General features: G+C 43.0%; 1 long non-coding RNA gene and 1 pseudogene across 1 annotated transcript; one reads left to right on the top strand and one right to left on the bottom strand.

The window, feature by feature from the left end:
• Nucleotides 1–115: 115 nt before the first annotated feature.
• LOC148054200 (uncharacterized) lies at nt 116–13,813 on the top strand. The gene is made up of 5 exons (XR_015707636.1): nt 116–153; nt 1,392–1,450; nt 9,725–9,963; nt 10,471–10,597; nt 11,120–13,813. It is a non-coding gene; the product is annotated as an uncharacterized LOC148054200 (long non-coding RNA).
• Nucleotides 7,680–9,087, bottom strand: LOC148054201 (uncharacterized; annotated as a pseudogene).
• Nucleotides 13,814–18,628: the final 4,815 nt, after the last annotated feature.

Genomic DNA, 18,628 nt, shown 5'->3' with positions numbered 1-18,628 from the left:
AGCCCCTCCCGTCTAGGCCACTGAGCTATCAAGAGATCCTTCCCCTCCAGCAGCTCTTAGGTGTCCACGACGCGCCTGCGCGCCCCCACGACCAATGCTGATGACGCCATTGGCGTGCGGCAGAGAGTTTAGTGCACGTCTCCTAGGTGACAGGTACTGGCCACTGTTGCTGGGGAGGGGGAGTACTGAGGTGACTCAACATCCTGATCTCTGGTGCATAGTGGTGGGGGTTGCTAGCGTGTGGGGTTACAGGGACTAAATTGCGTTCTCCGGGTTACTGAGGTGCCATGGCCTGGACCAAGCCGGAGGGAGGGGGAGTGTGTGGGCCATATCAGTAGCGGTGGGCTGGGCATTGAGCTGGCTCGGAGTGGAAGAACGCCGGAGGTGTAAGACCCCCTTGGCCACTTCCAGGCTTCAGAAGGATGCTGGGGCTGGGAAGAAGTGAGGCTGCTGGGAGTGCGTGCAGGGCGCACTGTGAGCAGCGGGAGCCACTGGGGCACAGCGGGACCTTGGGATGGCGCGGCACCCGCCCGCTCTCCCACCAAAGGGGCCTCCGTGTTGGCCTTCGGGACTCAGGCCTGAGCTCTTTTCCCAGTCTGGGTTTGGTTTGAAGCTTGAGGGTTCCTGTGAACGCAGCGCCGGGCTGCTGTACGTGAAAACTTGGGGGCTTCTCCTTCTTTGTAGAAAAGTAGGGGTTTTTAAATAATGCACGTTTTACTTTCCATTGTCTTGGTTAGAATAATGCTTCTGCATCAAGTAAGGGGGTTTCTTCATTAGTCTGCTAACATTGTTCATATTTGCTTTTCCTTGTCGTGATGCTTTTTATTCCTTTTTCTTGTGTGAACTTACTAATATTGACTGATAACAGCTTCCTTTTGACTCGTTTTTTTTTTTTTGCTAGAAAGTTATTTGAAAGGGACTTGCATACTGTTCTATTACTATTTTATCTAGGTTTTTTTCTTTAGGTACTCCGGGTGTTGGGAAAACCACACTCAGCAAAGAGCTTGCATCAAGAGCAGGGCTGACCTATATTAGCGTGGGTGATTTGGCAAAAGATGGACTAATTTGTTAATATGGCCTACCTTCAAAGCACTTAAAATATTTTCCTTTGTATAACTATGTACTTCTAGTGCATGTGTTATATAATAATGAAAATGCAATGAATCTGCTTTAATAGAAATATTTGGGGTGTGATGGGTTAACAGAATATATATGTACAGTAACTTACTTTAAGTAATAAATAACAAACTTATCTTTTTATGAATTTTTAAAGAATTCTTTGCTCTGTACAGTATCTTTAGTTTACCTCCTCTCAAAATAAACATAACAATATAAACGTTCTTAATAACTGCTGTTATTTCACAAACTTGCACAAATTATTTTTGTTTCAGGAGAACTGTATGAAGATTTTGATGAGGAATATGAATGTGCAATTTAGGATGAAAACAGGGTAAGTCCAACTTCAAAATCTAGCATTTTTGTATTTTGACTTTCTGTAACTACAAGTAAATTTGCCTGTCTCTGTTTTTCTGCAGGTAAGTGATGAACTAGAAGACAAAATGAGTGAAGGTGGAGTTATTGTTGATTATCATGGCTGTGATTTTTTTTTTTTCGAGAACAGTGGTTTCACATAGTATTTGTACATTGTACAGAAAATTCATTGCTGTATGACAGACTTGGAGAGATGGTTGTGGTGAGTTTGGGAAGGCAAGTAGGAGAGGAACTTGCAGTCAAGGGGGCAATACTAAATTTAAAAGAGAGCAATTGGAGCCTTAGCCCAAAGGCACACAACATCAACAGAGTAAGAAAATACAAGGGTCACGCTACAAAAGGGTTGACGTAGGCACATGACAAACTGGTTGTTGGTCCACCAATGGGTTGGTCTCTTAACTGATATAGAGGTGTCCCCCACTGAATCATTTGCAATCCCACAGTCAACCATGACATTTTGTCCTTTTGGTATGGAAGTATATCATCTCAAAGAGGGATCCCATATTGGGGAACTGGGGTTTTCCTCTTACCAGTATTAAAGCAGTGAGGTTCCATGAGCCAGGGTTTCCCATTTGTTCTGTAAATGTAGCGAACCAAGAGTCATAGGGAATTGGGATTTCTTTATCAGAGTAGCAGGACGCCAAAGGCGGCAATCTACAAGAAAAGAACAAAATGCATCCCACCTAGGCTACAAGCCAAGCGGCAGGTTATTTATTTGAATTCCTCCTTTCAGAATTCCTCTGTACAAATTTGGTCCTAGTACTCCTGCAATTAGAGCTGTGGTGATGGTGGTGTTAGAGGGAGTATGTGCTCCCACTGTAGTCTCTACAAGAGCTGTGAGGATGTGACTGACCAGTAAACCCCTACATGGAAGAAGGCTCAGAGGAGATATAGGCAAGTGCAATGTGCCCATGAAACTCAGGAAATAACACAGGGTGTAACTGACCACAACTGTTGCAAAGAAAGCGGACTTTGTCTCAACACAAAGGGGACTGGAGGGTGGCCTTTGTTTTAGATAAACAGCTATCAACAGTTGATTGGATCAACTGACTACATCACAGTTGAGTGGATCAACTGTTGCTGTAAACCTTTCTCCCCGAGATCATTAAAAGAGTGTGAATGTCTCCCTGAGTTAGCCAGACTGGCATGGGGGGAGAGAGAATACGTGGCTCAGCCCAACATAGAGTATAAAAACTTGACAACTAGCAAAAGAATTTCAGAGAGCAATGGGCTTCATCTTCTAGAATTTAGGTGGAAAAGGAAAGTGTATGGATGTTGGAAGCAAGGACAGGCGACATGGGATGATGTTGCAAATGGGTGAATGAGTCATTCAGATCGCTTAAGGAATCACCAACAAAGGTATCAGTAAAAGTGGTTTTAATATGATGTTGTAAAAGTGCGACTTAACAAAGTTCGATGGCAAGGTTCACTCTATTAATTACTGCATGGAAGAATCATACAAAGGAAAATTGAGTTACGCTCGAGTTAGAATGATTCACAGAGAGACCGGAGATGCAAAGAATAAGGGACACCCTCCCATTGCGTCACGAGGTTCAGAAAGGACCCCCTTGCTTTCTAAACTCCTTCTCAGAGAGGAGTCTAGGTACGAATTTATCCAATCCTAGTCCCAGACTTAGTCAATGGTTTATGTCTAAGGGATTGTACGTGCAAAATTCATATAATGTTTCATTAGCATCAATTCAGCATGCAATCAAAATTACCAAGACAAAATCAAAGTTACCATACTACAAAATTATGCGCGATATTGTTATTCAGGTGTCAACCGCATGATCAGTGTCCCAAGCTCATATGCATCGATGCTCACTGTGTCACTCTGCTCCTTTGTGGGTTTTCAGAGAACAGATTGGAACTAGAGGAGTTCACGGCCTGGCTACAGCTCGGGCCTTTACCTTTTCCAGAGCCTCCACCAAACTACTGCCAGTTTGGTCAAGGGGCTGAGCGCATCCATCACACTCCACCCCATGACTACAGTCAATCCACTTTATCAGCTCATAGAATGGTAGTACAGTTACCTCTTGCCTCTATGTTATAAATATGTGGCGTGTTGTAGATCAGTGGTAAGAGCCCAATTATTTTAAAGCGTTCTAATTAATGTTAGTTATATACCATGTTACATACAAAATCAGTTGATTGTATATGTTTTACATGCTGGATTGATGTAATTTGTTTCATTTTTTGCCAAACTCTGATATACAGAATGATTATAAGCAATAAACACAATAAGGTCAAAATCAACAAAACTGCAATTGCATGTAGCATCTAATTCAAAATTCCACTTGCTGTTGGGGACCATCCAAAAAGAGTTTCCCACCAGTGATGTTTTCCATCTTTCTTCACTCTTTCCAGGACATTATGTCTCCTCTGCATCGTGATGGACAGTAATTAGGGTTTTTTTGTCCGTTGTTCCGAATTCATTTTAGCAATTGACTCAGGTCATTGTGTTCCAGCAGTTTTCTCACAAATGTGAGATTCATTCCAATGGGGGTAGGCAATAAATCTTGATACGATGTATAGTTAGATTGTAACAATTGGTGAGTTGTGAGAGGAGCTGAATAACTGAAGTCATATCCTATGAATCTTAGAATCATAGAGTGCTTTGGGATGGAAGGGACCTTTAAAGGTCATCTAGTCCATCCCCCCTGCAATTGGCAGGGACATCTACAACTAGATCAGGTTGCTCAGAGCCCCATCCAGCCTGGCCTTGAATGTTTCCAAGGATGGGGCACCTACCACCTCTCTGGGCAACCCGTTCCAGTGTTTCACTACCCTCATTGTAAAAAATTTCTTCCTTATGTATAGTCTGAATCTACCCTCTTTTAGTTTAAAACCATTACCCCTTGTCCTATCGCTATTGGCCCTGCTAAAGAGTCTGTCCCCATCTTTCTTATAAGCCCCCTTTAAGTATTGAAAGGCTGCAAGAAGGTCTCCCTGCAGCCTTCTCTTCTCCAGGCTGAACAACCCCAGCTCTTTCAGCCTTTCCTCATAAGAGGGGTGTTCCATCCCTCTGATTATTTTTGTGGCCCTCCTCTGGACCCGCTCCAACAGGTCCATGTCCTTCCTGTGCTGAGGACTCCAGAGCTGGATGCAGGACTCCAGGTGAGGTCTCACGAGAGCAGAGAGGCAGAATCACCTCCCTCAACCTGCTGGCCACGCTTCCTTTGATGCAGCCCAGGATATGGTTGGCTTTCTGGGCTGCAAAAGCACATTGCTGGCTCATGTCCAGCTTTTCATCTACCAGTACCCCCAAGTCCTTCTCCTCAGGGCTGCACACAATCCCTTCATCCCCCAGCCTGTATTGATACCAGGGATTGCCCCAACCCAGGTGCAGGGCCTTGCACTTGGCCTTGTTGAACCTCATGAGGTTCACACAGGCCCATTTCTCCAGCCTGTCCAGGTCCCTCTGGGTGGCATCCCGTCCCTCAGGTGTGTCAACTGCACCACTCAGCTTGGTGTCATCTGCAAACTTGCTGAGGGTGCACTTGATCCTGCTACGTCATTGATGAAGATATTAAACAGCATTGTCCCCAGTACGGACCCCTGAGGGACACCACTCATCACTGATCTCCATCCGGACATTGAGCCATTGACCACTACCCTCTGGATGTGACCATCCAGCCAATTCCTTATCCACCGAACAGTCCACCCATCAAAACCATATCTTTTCAATTTAGAGAGGAGGATGTTGTGGGGGACCGTGTCAAAGGCCTTACAGAAGTCCAGATAGATGACATGCATAGCTCTTCCCTCGTCCACTGATGCAGTCACTCCATCATAGAAGGCCACTAGGTTGGTCAGGCAGGACTTTCCCTTGGTGAAGCCGTGCTGGCTGTCTCGAATCACCTCCCTGTCCTCCATGTGCCTTAGCATAGCTCCTAGGAGGATCTGTTCCATGATCTTCCCAGGCACAGAGGTGAGGCTGCCAGGTCGGTAGTTCCCAGGGTCCTCCTTTTTACCCTTTTTAAAAATGGGTGCAATGCTTCCCTTTTTCCAGTCCCCAGGGACTTCACCTGACTGCCATGACTTTTCAAATATCATGGAGAGTGGCTTTAGCAAGTACATCAGCCAATTCCCTCAGGACTCTGGGATGCATCTCATCAGGACCCATAGACTTATGTACGTTCAGGTTCCTCAGGTGGTCACGAACCTGACCTTCTCTTACAGTGGGAGGACCTTTGCCCTCCTGATCCCCATCAAATGGCCCATTGACTCGGGAGGTGTGAGGAGAGAGGTTGCCAGTGAAGACTGAGTCAAAGAAGTCGTTGAGTACCTCAGCCTTCCCCTCGTCTGTTGTTACCAGCTCTCCACTTTTGCTCATCAGAGGGGGTATGCTTTCTTTAACCTTCCTTTTCTGGTTGACATACCTGTAGAAGTCCTTCTTATTATACTTTGCATCCCTCGCTAGGTTCAGCTGCAGCCGAGCCTTGGCCTTCCTGATCCCATCCTTACACAACTGGGCAGTGTCCCTGTACTCTTCCCAAGATACCAGTCCCTTCTTCCACCGCCTGTGCATCCTCTTCTTGCCCTTTAGTTTGACCCACAGGTCATGGCTCAGCCATGCTGGCCTCTTCCCTTCCTTGCCTGATTTCCTGCACCTGGGGTTCGAGAGCTCTTGTGCCCTATGGAAAGCATCCTTGAAGACCTGCCAGCTCTGTTCTGCTCCCTTGTCCCTGAGGGCCATTTCCCAGGGGGTCCTGTTGATTAACTCCCTAAAGAGCTGGAAGTTTGCTTTCCTACAATTCAGGGTTCTGACTATACTCTTCACCTGACCCTTACCTCTCTGGACTGTGAACTCTACCAGTGTGTGATCACTGCAGCCGAGGCTGCCTCCAATCCTGACATCACCAATGAGCTCACTTGCATTGGTGACCACCAGGTCTGGTACTGCATCCCCTCTGGTAGGGCTATCTATTATCTGGCTTAGGAAGTTGTCCTCCATGCACTCCAGGAGTCTCCTAGATTGCCTACCGCCTGCCGTGTTACTTTCCCAGCAGATGTCAGGGTGGCTGAAATCCCCCAGCAGGGCAAGAGCCTGTGAGTGCGAAGCTTCCTATAGTTGAAGAAAAAAGGCTTCATCAGTAGGCTCCCCTTGATCAGGCGGCCTGTAGTAGACCCCAACCACGAGGTTCCCTTTGTTGCCTCGGTCTCTAATTCTTACCCATAAGCTTTCAACCTGCTCGTGGCTATTCTTCAGGGACACTTCTTCACACTCTATCCATTTCTTGAGGTAGAGGGCAACGCCTCCACCCCTCCTACCTCGCCTGTCGCTTCTGAACAGCCTGTAGCCTTCGATAGCTGCACTCCAGTCGTGGGATTCGTCCCACCAAGTTTCAGTGATGGCAGCTAGGTCATAGCTTTCTAGCAGCATGGTAGCTTCCAGCTTCTCCTGTTTGTTGCCCATGCTGCGTGCATTGGTATAGAGGCACTTCAGCTAGGCTGTTGTCCTTGTTACCTTCTTGGAGGAACACCCATGGTTCCCTTGAGGAATTTCTCTGATATTTCCCTGTTGGCTCCTATTACTTCAAGAGCGCCCCGCTCATCCCCGTAAGACTTCGACTGTGCTGCAGTGTCTCCAGCATGCCTCAGATCAACAGGCTGAGGGCCCCGCTAGCATCCCATCCCCCGCTAGTACCCTGTGCCATCCCACCCCTTGTCACAGGCAAACCTGATATCGACCCCCTCCCCCTTCAAATCTAGTTTAAAGCCCTGTCAATGAGCCCTGCAAGCTCCTGAGCAAAGACCCTCTCCCCCCTTTGAGAGAGGTGAATCCCATCGGATTCCAGCAAGCCTAGTGCCATGTAGGCTATCCCATTGTTGAAAAACCCAAAATTGTGACATTGACACCAGCCATGGAGCCATGTATTAATGGACTGGATCTGTCTGTTCCTTTCAATGTTCCTGCCTGCAACTGGAAGGAAGGAGGAAAAAATAACCTGTGCTCCAGATTTGCTCACCAACCGTTCCAAGGCCCTGAAGTCTCTTTTGATAGCTTTTGGACTACCCGTTGCAGCTTCCTCTCCACCTACATGGAAGATCAATAATGGGTAGTAGTCGGAGGGCCATACCAGGTTGGGAAGTTTCCTGGTGACGTCCTTAACCCGGGCCCCAGGGGTTATGACCCGGGCCCCTATGATTTTGGTAAAATTACATATACAGGTATTTGAGTGATTTTATGTATCTATAGTGGCATTGTCTACAAATATAGAATCACAAAGGGTTCTCATACAAACACATCTGTTTCCAGTGTATACAAGTACAGTTTCAGGGTTTTCATCAGGATGTATTTCAAACTGACATTTTTTTCGGTGTCAAGACAAATGTCTTGGGCCTTAATGCTATTTCACAAATAAACCCCTGTTGTTCCCACACAACACATGCATCAACATCAATAGCTTGCCATTTGTTCCCATTTTGTTGGGCCCATTCTCTGTGTTCTAATGGATAGAGGACAGTTCCATTGTGATTTAACCTCAACGCAATGATTGGGTATATGGTGTATACCAAAGCATTGTGTATTGTCAAAACAAAAGCTGTGGCTTTACTATCGTTAGGGTTACAGATAAAACTGACTAGATACCACCAGGATTGGAGTTTCCTTTCGAATTCAGTTGCATTATCCCAAATTACCTTTCGGATTTCAGTGGGTAAGGTGCCTTCTTCACCTTCTTTTATAATTGCTGACACAGCAGATTGTACCCACAGTTGAGCTTGACTACAACTAGGGTTGTGCCTAGTGTGTTCACAGTTAATTGATGGTCTTTCTCACTGATTCTTTCCCAATGGGGTAATATATCAGATAAGAGCCACTGATTAGTTCCCAATGCTGATAGAGAAGATTGTAATGGTTGGTCTAATTTGTATAAATTACTTGTTGCTGAGCTTATTTGTTTGCTAAAGCTTCAGCGTCTATGCTGTTTTGTACTCCTAAGCCTGTTCCTAAGACACCGATCACATCTCTCCTTGATTGTTTTGGAGAGGTGAGAGTTCGTCCATGCAGCCATGCTAACCCTCCTGTATAAGATGTATCCAGGAATGGTGAGCAGGTTGGTTTAGTTGTAGAAATATTAACCTGCATTGACAGTTCTACTCGTTTGAGAGACTATGATGGGTTAAATAACACTCGCTGTTGCCCTATGTTTTTAATTATGTAGGGACCAGTGTTATAAATGTGAGGAGACAGTGTGATAGGAGGTTGAGTTGGTGAATATAATTGTTTGATATCAAGTTTGAATTGAAAACCTAAGCTGGAGTGAGAGTTGAGATCTGTCCAAAGGCATATTATGTGTGCTGGATGTGGTATAGTGAAAGTATACCAGCATTTGTGTTTGAAAGGACAGGCGTGTATGTGTTGTTTTCCCTAGACATACTTTACAACTATGTGTAAAGCTGCTGTCATGTATTTAGTGTGATTTTCAATTCAGCATCCTACCAAAAATGCTGTCTCCTTCAGTTCCGTTTAAAGACAGAATTTGTTGATTTTCACTTTCATCTTCAATGCTCCATTCTTGTTTACGAAAGATGATGTTATTGTGTATCCAAAAATAAATATTGGCACTTAGCAGTTTCATTACTTGTCATGGTCAGACAGACATTTGATATATATGTCTGTCAACATTTTAGTCTCTGATTCTAGATCAGTCCATGGTTCCTCACATAGCAAACAAATACTACTATATGATTTTTTTACTGTGCTGCCTAAATCTTTTCCCCATCACCAGTTTCCAACTTTTAAAATATGAATGTCTGCATTCTGAAGGGGGGGTGTGTGTGTGAGGCAGTATACTGAAAAACAATACAGAGACAATGTGAACTTGCTATATAAATAAGCTCAAATTTTTGGTTTTGTTTTTTTTTCATTCTTATCTCAGTTTTAATTTTCCTTATTTAGTTTGAATATGTTTTAGTAGAGTTTTTGACTTGTTTTGGTTTGCCAAACTTGCTGCAAAATACTTGATCACAAGACTTAAGATGTAACTTTTTTTTAACACAGATGCTTGTAATTCACAGATTCAAAAAGCATAAGTGTCAGCACTTCTTGCTAACTATTAATATAGCAATTTAAATAGCCTTTTAATGTTAATGAAATTTTGTACATCTACAAGATGTTCTTGATGCACACTTGATACAAATCTCAATTTTTTCCAGAGACATCTGTACCCAATTAAAGAGGGGAAGAGAGTGCTACATTAACAGCAACATGTTTGTATTTTGCCAGGTAACAGATTGGTTGGTACATTCATTTGATGACTTCTTTGGAAACACAAATATTTCTTGTAGCACAATTCCTGGTGAAGTCACTAGAAAGCAGCACTGGAAGAAACCAGCACCAGAATAAAGACTTGTTTTCTGTGTCAGGAAGTAGCAAAACCAAAGTTCTGCCCACAAAAAGGGCAAAGTCATCTTCAGTAGATCTGTCTTGCAACCAGTCCAGACAAAATCAAAGCCAATCTCAAGGTGAGCCATGGGTAGATAAATATAAACCCAAAACTCAGGTATGAGAGCTATTCTAAGTGTTAATGTAGTAGAAACGTTCCACTGAAGCATGTTGTTCTGTTTATAATCCATCTTGCTTGGTTTCTAAATATATCCTATCTTATTAGGCCAGTGCAATATTAGTTTGATTTATCCGTGGTCTGTAAAGTTTTTAATGAGCTATTTATTTATAGGAGATGCATTTGTACCAGGCTTCATGAGGAAATAAAGTTACTGAGATCTTGCTTCCTGTTCCTCCACTCCTAAACTTTTGAACCCATTGTCAAATTTCAGCCAAATCTGACAGCTATAAGTACTATGAAAATCCACAGCTAAATAGAGAGAACTAAGTTACTGCACTCATTATGGGAAAGATGATGGAAATTATCTTGCATGTTATTTGACAGCACTTGCCTGGACTATTAGTACATACAGAGTATTGGACTAATTGCAGTGCATGCTATCTTTTGCTCGCTTGCTGCATCTTAGGCACCGCATTGTGGATTGAGGTTATTGTGGTACCCTAGGGCTTGAAGGAGAAAGAACTCAAAGCTGCAGTAAACCTGGCTTCACTGGTTCTGCTCATGGAACAGCTTTTTCACATTATGTTTCAAAGGTATCAACACATATGTTGTGTCTCTTATAGTTGGGTGCTTGGTGATCTGAGCAAGTTAGTATAGCAACTTGTATTTTATATTTCATTTTTTAATAATTCCCCTCTGGAGAGGAGCTGAATTACAAGGCTAGAATGCGAGCAAGCTGTGTGAAATTTCAAGAAGCTCCAAAAATCTCTGTGGTATTAGTCAGTACGGCCTAAAAGTACCAGCTCCACCAATAGCTATAAACCGTACTTATGACAGTCTTACAAGCTGGTCAGTTTTTACTTTAGGAATGATAAATCATTCATTATTTCCTTACTGCAGACAATAGAAAGTTGGTTGTTTGAGGAAATGGGCTACAATGATTATCCTTCACTGTTGCACTTACTCCTGAAATACCATAAATATATGTAACCGGAATATACCCCATATATGTCTGTCAACATTTTAGCATATGTTCTGTTCTTGAATCTCATTGTTACAGTTTTAGAAACCAAGGGATGTGTATATGCATTTCATAGATTTTCATCTTCTTTTAGAATGACCTTGCTGTGCATAAGAAAAAAACCCGAAGAATCATAGAATATCTCAAGTTGGAAGGGACCCATAAGGATCATCGAGTCCAACTCCCTGCTCCTCACAGGACTACCTAAAACTAAACCATATGACTAAGAGCATCATCCAGGCGCTCCTTGAACTCTGACAGGCTTGGTGCCGTGACCACTTCCCTGGGGAGCCTGTTCCAGTGACCGACCACCCTCTCAGTGAAGAACCTTTTCCTAATGTCCAATCTGAACTTCCCCTGACGCAGCTTCATTCCATTTCCTCGTGTCCTATCACTGGTCACCAGAGAGAGGAGATCAGCACCTCCCCCTCTGCTGCCCCCCTTGAGGAAGTTGTAGACTGCGATGAGGTCACCCCTCAGCCTTCTCTTCTCCAAGCTGAACAAGCCAAGTGACCTCATCCGCTCCTCTTAAGTCTTGCCCTTGAGACCTTTCACCATCTTAGTCGCCCTCCTCTGGACATACTCTAATAGTTTGATGTTCTTCTTATATTGAGGCGCCCAAAACTGCACGCAGTACTTGAGGCGGGGCCGCACCAGTGCAGAGTAGAGTGGGACAATCACCTCCCTCGACTGGCTAGCTATGCTGTGCTTGATGCACCCCAGGACACGGTTGGCCCTTTTGGCTGCCAGGGCATGCTGTTCACTCATATTCAACTTGCCATCAACCCAAACCCCCAGATCTCTTTCTGCGGGGCCTCTTGTCCCCCAATTTGTACGTATACCCAGGATTACCCCATCCCAGGTGCAGAATCCGGCACTTGCTCTTGTTAAGTTTCATACAGTTGGTGATTGCCCAGCTCTCTAGTCTATCCAGATCTCTCTGTAAGGCCTCTCTACCCTCAAGGGAGTCCACAGCTCCTCCTAGTTTAGTATCGTCGTCAAACTTACTTAATGTACATTCAATTCCTGCATCCAGATCATTTATAAAAACATTAAAGAGCACTGGCCCTAAAACTGAGCCCTGGGGAACCGCACTGGTGACTGGCCACCAGCCTGATGTAACCTCGTTTACTCTTTGATCCTGACCTGTCAGCCAATTGCTCTCCCAACGTATTATGGACTTGTCTAGCTGTGTGCTGGACATTTTGTCCAGAAGGATACTGTGAGAGACAGTATTAAAAGCTTTGCTAAAAGCCAAAAAAACCCCACATCTACTGGCTTCCCTTGGTCAACTAGATGGGTGACCTTGTCATAAAAGGAAATTAAGTTGGTTAAGCAGGACTTTCCCCTTGTGAACCCGTGCTGGCTATGAGCAGTGATTGCATTGTCTCTCAAGTGTTTTTCAATAACTCCCAGAATGACCTTCTCCATAATTTTACCAGGCACTGAAGTGAGACTGACAGGCCTGTAATTACCAGGGTCTTCCTTCTTACCCTTCTTGAAACTGGGACAACATTTGCCAGCTTCCAGTTGACTGGGACCTCTCTAGGCTCCCAAGACCGCTGAAAAATAATGGAGAGAGGTCCTGTGATGACATTGGCCAGCTCTTTCAGTACCCTGGGATGAATCCCAATGGGCCCCATAGCCTTATGTGCATCCAGCTGGAGCAGCAAGTCTCAAACAAGTTCAGAGTCGGATGGGAGTTTATCATCCCCCCAGTCATGGTCTTCCAAAACAGGGCTCCAGGGGTCCCAGAGCCCATCATCGGTGTTAAAGACAGAGGCGAAGAAGGCATTAAACGTCTCCACTTTGTCTATGTCCTTATTTGTGAGGTGACCACCCTCATCAAGTAACGGACCAATGTTCTCTCTGATCCTCCTTTTGCTGTTAACATATTTTAAAAAGCCCTTTTTGTTGTCCTTCACAGTGCTGGCCAGCTTGAACTCTAATCGAGCTTTGGCTGCACAAATTTTCTCGCTACAGTGGCAAACAGCATCTCTGTAGTCCTCCCGTGTTGCCTGTCCTTGCTTCCAATGTCCGTACACTTTCCTTTTCTGCCTAAGTTCTAGAAGAAGATCCCTGTTCAGCGAAGCTGGCCTTCTGCCCCGCTTGCTTGACTTCCGACACTTTGGAATTGCCTGCTCCTGCACTCTTAAGAGATGGCTCTTAAAAAGTGACCAGCATTCATGGACCCCAATACCTTCAAAAGCAGATTCCCAGGGGACCTTACTAACTAGCTCCTTCAGCTGCCTAAAGCCTGTTCTCCCATATCCAGGGTCAAAGTTTTGCTGGCAGTTTTTCTCCTGTCGCCAATGATTTGAAACTCAACTGCTTCGTGGTCACTGTGACCAAGGCAGCCACCAATCACCACTTCACCCACGAGTCCCTCTCTGTTTACAAATAAAAAATCCAGGAGGGCACCTTTCCTAGTCAGCTCACTTAGTACCTTGTCCTGGTTTCGGCTGGGATAGAGTTAATTTTCTTCCTAGTAGCTGATATAGTGCTGTGTTTTGGATTTAGGATGAGAATAATGTTGATAACACACTGATGTTTCAGTTGTTGCTAAGTAGTGCTTACACTAGTCAAGGACTTGTCAGCTTCCCATGCTCTGCCAGGTGCACAAGAAGCACAAGAGGGGGCGCAGCCAGGACAGCTGACCCAGACTGGCCAAAGGGCTATTCCATACCATATGACATCATGCTCAGTATATAAACTGGGGGAGTTGGCCGGGGGGCAATCGATCGCTGCTTGGGGACTGGCTGGGCATCAGTTGGCGGGTGGTGAGCAATTGCATCGTGCATCACTTGCTTTGTGTATTATTATTGCTACTACTATTTTACGTTATTTCAATTATTAAACTGTTCTTATCTCAACCTACGAGTTTTCTTACTTTTATTCTTCCGATTCTCTCCCCCATCCCATCGGGGAGGGGAGAGGAAGCGAGTGGCTGTGTGGTGCTTAGTTGCTGGCTGGGGTTAAACCATGACATACCTGCACCAAGAAGTTATCTTCGATGTGCTTCAGGAATTTCCTGGGCCTGTTTGTGTCTGCTGTATGATGTTCCCAGTTGACGTCTGGGAAGTTAAAATCACCCATAAGGACAAGGGCAGCTGATCTAGAGATATCCTTTAATTCCTTGTAGAATAATTCATCGGTGTCGTCGTCGTCCTGGCTGGGTGGTCGATAGTAGACTCCCACAACGACATCCGCTTTATTTGCTTTCCCCTTCATCCTTACCCAGAGGCTCTCAACTGTGTCGTCACCAACTGTAAGCGCCATACAACCCAACCTCTCCCTTACATGCAGTGCCACCCCCCTGCCTTGCCTGCCCTGCCTATCCCTCCTGAAAAGCCTGTAACTGTCCATCACGACATACCAGTCACAGGACTCATGCCACCAGGTTTCGCTTATGCCACTGATGTCATAGCTCTGGGACTGAGCCAAAGCTTCTAGCTCCTCTTGTTTATTCCTCATGTTGCGTGCATTAGCATAAAGACATTTCAAATGTGCTTCAGTGTACTCGGTGCATCATGGAGCAGGCTGAAGGACCTCGCTAGCACAGGTTGAAACCTGGTTAAAAACACACATGTTTCGGAGGCAACCAAAGCTGGTAATCTTGCTAAAATTAGCAGCTAGAAATATAGTATACATTAAGATGGATTCAATTTTATTTTAATTTCAGGAAAAAAGCTGTAACTTATAGGTAATTACTGTTTATATTGCAGTAGAAGAAATCTTTAAAGAACATAGATTAGAGCTTTTGCATTTCTTTAGGGCTTATACTGCTAAGAAGAAGCAGAGATGGATTTTGTTCTTTGCTCAGCAGTAATACTTTCTAGCGTCCAATCAATTCATACCTGTTCAGTGTGTGCTTATAACAACTGCATTTTACCTACCACAGATTAATTTTAAGTGGCTTGGCAAATTTCCAGTCATACTGAATTGATGTAATAGGATGTTTTTAGCTTTTTGAATAAGAGGGGATTGTTGTACAACTGCATCACTTACCAGTCTTGACCAGTGTTTTTCAGACCCAGTTCTCCAGTCCAATGCATATTATGTTGGTAGTCCACATAATGGACAATTAACTAAGTAAATGCATTAAAAAACTGGGAGCAAGGCTTTCAGAATCCTGGTCTAGCTCTTTCTATCTGAGTGATAGAAAGCAGGTGAATTAATAACACAAATTATCTAAATCAGTTTTGATTGGGAAAGAAAATCACTGCTGTAGAAACTATAGAAGAAATTCAACCAAACACTTCGGTGAACTTCAAGTCTTTATTTCTCATATATTTTTTGTTTGTTTGTTTTACAGGGTGGCTCTGTTTTACTGTTAACTGGTCCCTCTGGTTGTGGAAAGACTGCAATTATACAAATATTAATAAAAGATCATGGCTCTCAGATGCAAGAATGGACCAATCCAATATCTTTAGACTTTACAAAAGAAGACTTAAAACTGTGCTGCTCGGGGGGGGAAGGGGAGGAGGGGAGGTAGAAAAGTTGGGAGTGAAGTTGAGCCCAGGAAGAAGGGAGTGGTCGGAGGAAGGTGCTTTTAGATTTGTTCTTATTTCTCATTGTCCTGCTCTGATTTTGATTGGCAATATATTAAATTAATTTCCCTGAGTCGAGTCTGTTTTGCCTGTGACAATCGGCAATTGGTAAGTGATCTCCCTGTCCTTACTCTCGACCCAAGAGCTTTTCGTCGTATTTTCTCTCCCCTGTCCAGTTGAGGTGGGCTTGGTGGGCACCTGGCATCCAGCCAAGGTCAACCCACCATGGTTGTTTCGTGTGTGTACTCCAAAATACTATGCAGCTCACATCGCTATAGAGAGCGATGTAATATTTATTCATTTTTATGTAACAGATTCAAATGATATCCAGGATAAATGTGTCTTTGGCTGGCTTTTGTCGTGGTTTAACCCCAGCCAGCAACTAAGCACCACACAGCTGCTCGTTCACTCCCTCCCCAGTGGGAGGGGGAAGAGAATCAGAAGGGTAAAAGTGAGAAAACTTGTGGGTTGAGATAAGAACAGTTTAATAATTGAAATAAAATAAAACAAAATAATGATAATAATAATAATATTGTAATGAAAAGAAAAACAAAAGAGAGGGAGAGGAACAAAACCCAGGAAAAACAAGTGATGCAATTGCTCACCACCTGCTGACCAACACCCAGCCAGTCCCCGAGCAGCGACCACTGCCCCCTGGCCAACTCCCCCCAGCTTATATGCTGAGCATGACATCATATGGTATGGAATATCCCTTTGGCCAGTTTGGGTCAGCTGTTCTGGCTGTGCTCCCTCCCAGCTTCTTGAGCACCTCCTTGATGACAGAGTATGGGAAGCTGAAAAAGTCCTTGACTAGTATAAACACTGCTTAGCAACAACTAAAACATCAGTGTGTTATCAACATTATTCTCATACTAAATCCGAAACACAGCACTATACCAGCTACTAGGAAGAAAATTACCTCTATCCCAGTCGAAACCAGGACAGTCCTCAATTGTATTCTATCCCTTAAAAATTGTCTTACATTTGTAATGTATTTGCCAAAGGGCTTGGCTGCTTGTGTTCAATGCCTGTTGTCAAAAATAGCAAGAATGGATATTAGGTTTTGTGGGTATTTATATACTACTTGGTGTAATATAGAATACATTTTTAAATTGTTATTTTCTTTCAGATTCAAATTCTCATAAGTTTTCAAGTCAGGCCCAAGCAGCTCTCTTTCAAGACTTTCTATTAAGAGGAAGCAATTATAACAAACTTCAGATGCTTTGGGAGTCCTCAGAAAATCATAAGCAGCTTATTCTTATTGAAATAAGTGAAAACTTCGTAAATCTTGTTTTGAAAACAGTAAATTCCTGTTATATTATTGACATGTGAACTAGATCCAGCTAGTGGATTGATATTGCTAAAAGCTTGTCTGCTTTACTGCAGATGAGTTCTGTATTACTTTCTGATTCTGCACAGAAGACTAAACCCAAATTCTATCCATAGTTAAACTATAGAAGGTAGTTAGGCAGAACTGGACAGTAGTTCATGTACAGAAATAAGTAATAGAGTATACAAAAGTAGATCAAAGCAGTGTTGAAAAAAAATCATACCTATATTTCTGTATGAATAACTTTTTAGAAATATATATGTATATTTTTAAGGAGGCAGGAAGAGGGAAAAAATTCCACTGTTCTTGATGCTCGAGGGTGCAAGAGACTAGAAGATATCCGAGAAGGAGTACAACAATAATCAAAGTATTTGAAGTTTAATGTTCACTGTTTTTTCGGGTTTTTTTTTAGGACTGAGATGTGAACTCTGGGGGTTCATAAGCCATAACAGGAGGCCCAAGAGAAGACTTTATTTTCACTTTTTCAGGGATGTGTTTCACTAGCATTTCCTTTCTGTGCTTTTCTCTCTTTTTTTTCTTTTTTTTTTTTTTTTTTTTTCCCTGACAGAGGAATCTTATAAACTAAGGTAATCAAGTTGTCCGTAAAATTTCAAGAAAAATAATAGATTGAAATTATAGTTAAGTAATGCAGTTATACTGTAGAACTTAGAAAGTGTAGTTTCATGTGACTTCTGTTCATAAAGTCACTTTCCTGTGTAGATCCTCTCATATCTCAAGTAGTATATCCTGCATTCTTCCTTAGTAGGGCTCCTACCTTGAGTGTTTCTCTTCTATTCCTCTTCCTATTTGAGTAAAACTCTGGCTAGCAGGTGATGTAATCACCCAAACCTGTTTCTTAGGAAATGCGGATGGAAAGAAAATACTTCTTGTAGGTAATCGATTTCCCTAATAGAAGAAAGAAATACCATGTTTTAAAAATTATTTTTCTGCTTATCTTCAATGTTAGCCCCATTCAAATTTGGTTGAAAGCAAGCTAACTAAGAAGAAATGTGTAGCAATGTAATATGTCATAACAATCAGTCTGTGGGAGAGAATATTTACATTTGAATTACAGCAATTAATTTGTTTTGAATAGGACATACCCAACCAATTCTATAGAGACCCTAGCAGTCTACATGAAATTCTCAGGTGCGTTCTAAATAAATTTTTAATGATTAGCCTTAGCCACTGGCAGCAAACTGGAGTTTGATTCTTGTTATACTCGCTTATTTTTCAATTTAGGAGATGTGTACGTACAAGTAGATGTCCACTTATATTTATAATCTTGGATAACTTCAGGGGAGATAGCAACCAGAGGTTACTATTCCCAAAAGAAATTCTAGAAGAGCTGTATATATCTAATGTTAGGTAAGATCTTTTATCTCATAAAAACTTGACGGGAGTAAATCAGAAGTCAGAAACTAATTGTGTGAGGGTTTTTTTGTTTTGTCTTTAAATGAAATTCAACCGTTTCAAGCCTGTTGCACTTACAAATATGATGAAGGTTCTTAATCAAATAGTTACAACAGAAGTTAGCATGGTAAGTTGTCAAAACTGATAACTTCTGTGCAGTGCTAGGACCAAAAGACTTCAGGCTTGTATATCTAAAACTTGTTATTGATGGTACTTGTTTGATCCTTGATCAAAACAGAAAAACCTCACCCAGAAAACAAGGAACAAACTGGAAAGAAGTCTTTGTTTTCAAGATTATTTCCAGTTGATC

This window comes from Nipponia nippon, unplaced genomic scaffold (genome assembly GCF_047370975.1).
Source record: "Nipponia nippon isolate SJK-2023a ecotype South Korea unplaced genomic scaffold, ASM4737097v1 scaffold_33, whole genome shotgun sequence".
In the NCBI taxonomy this organism is placed as follows: domain Eukaryota; kingdom Metazoa; phylum Chordata; class Aves; order Pelecaniformes; family Threskiornithidae; genus Nipponia; species Nipponia nippon.
The sequence above is the reverse complement of the archived record's forward strand: the minus strand, read 5'-3'. Positions and strand labels throughout refer to the sequence as shown.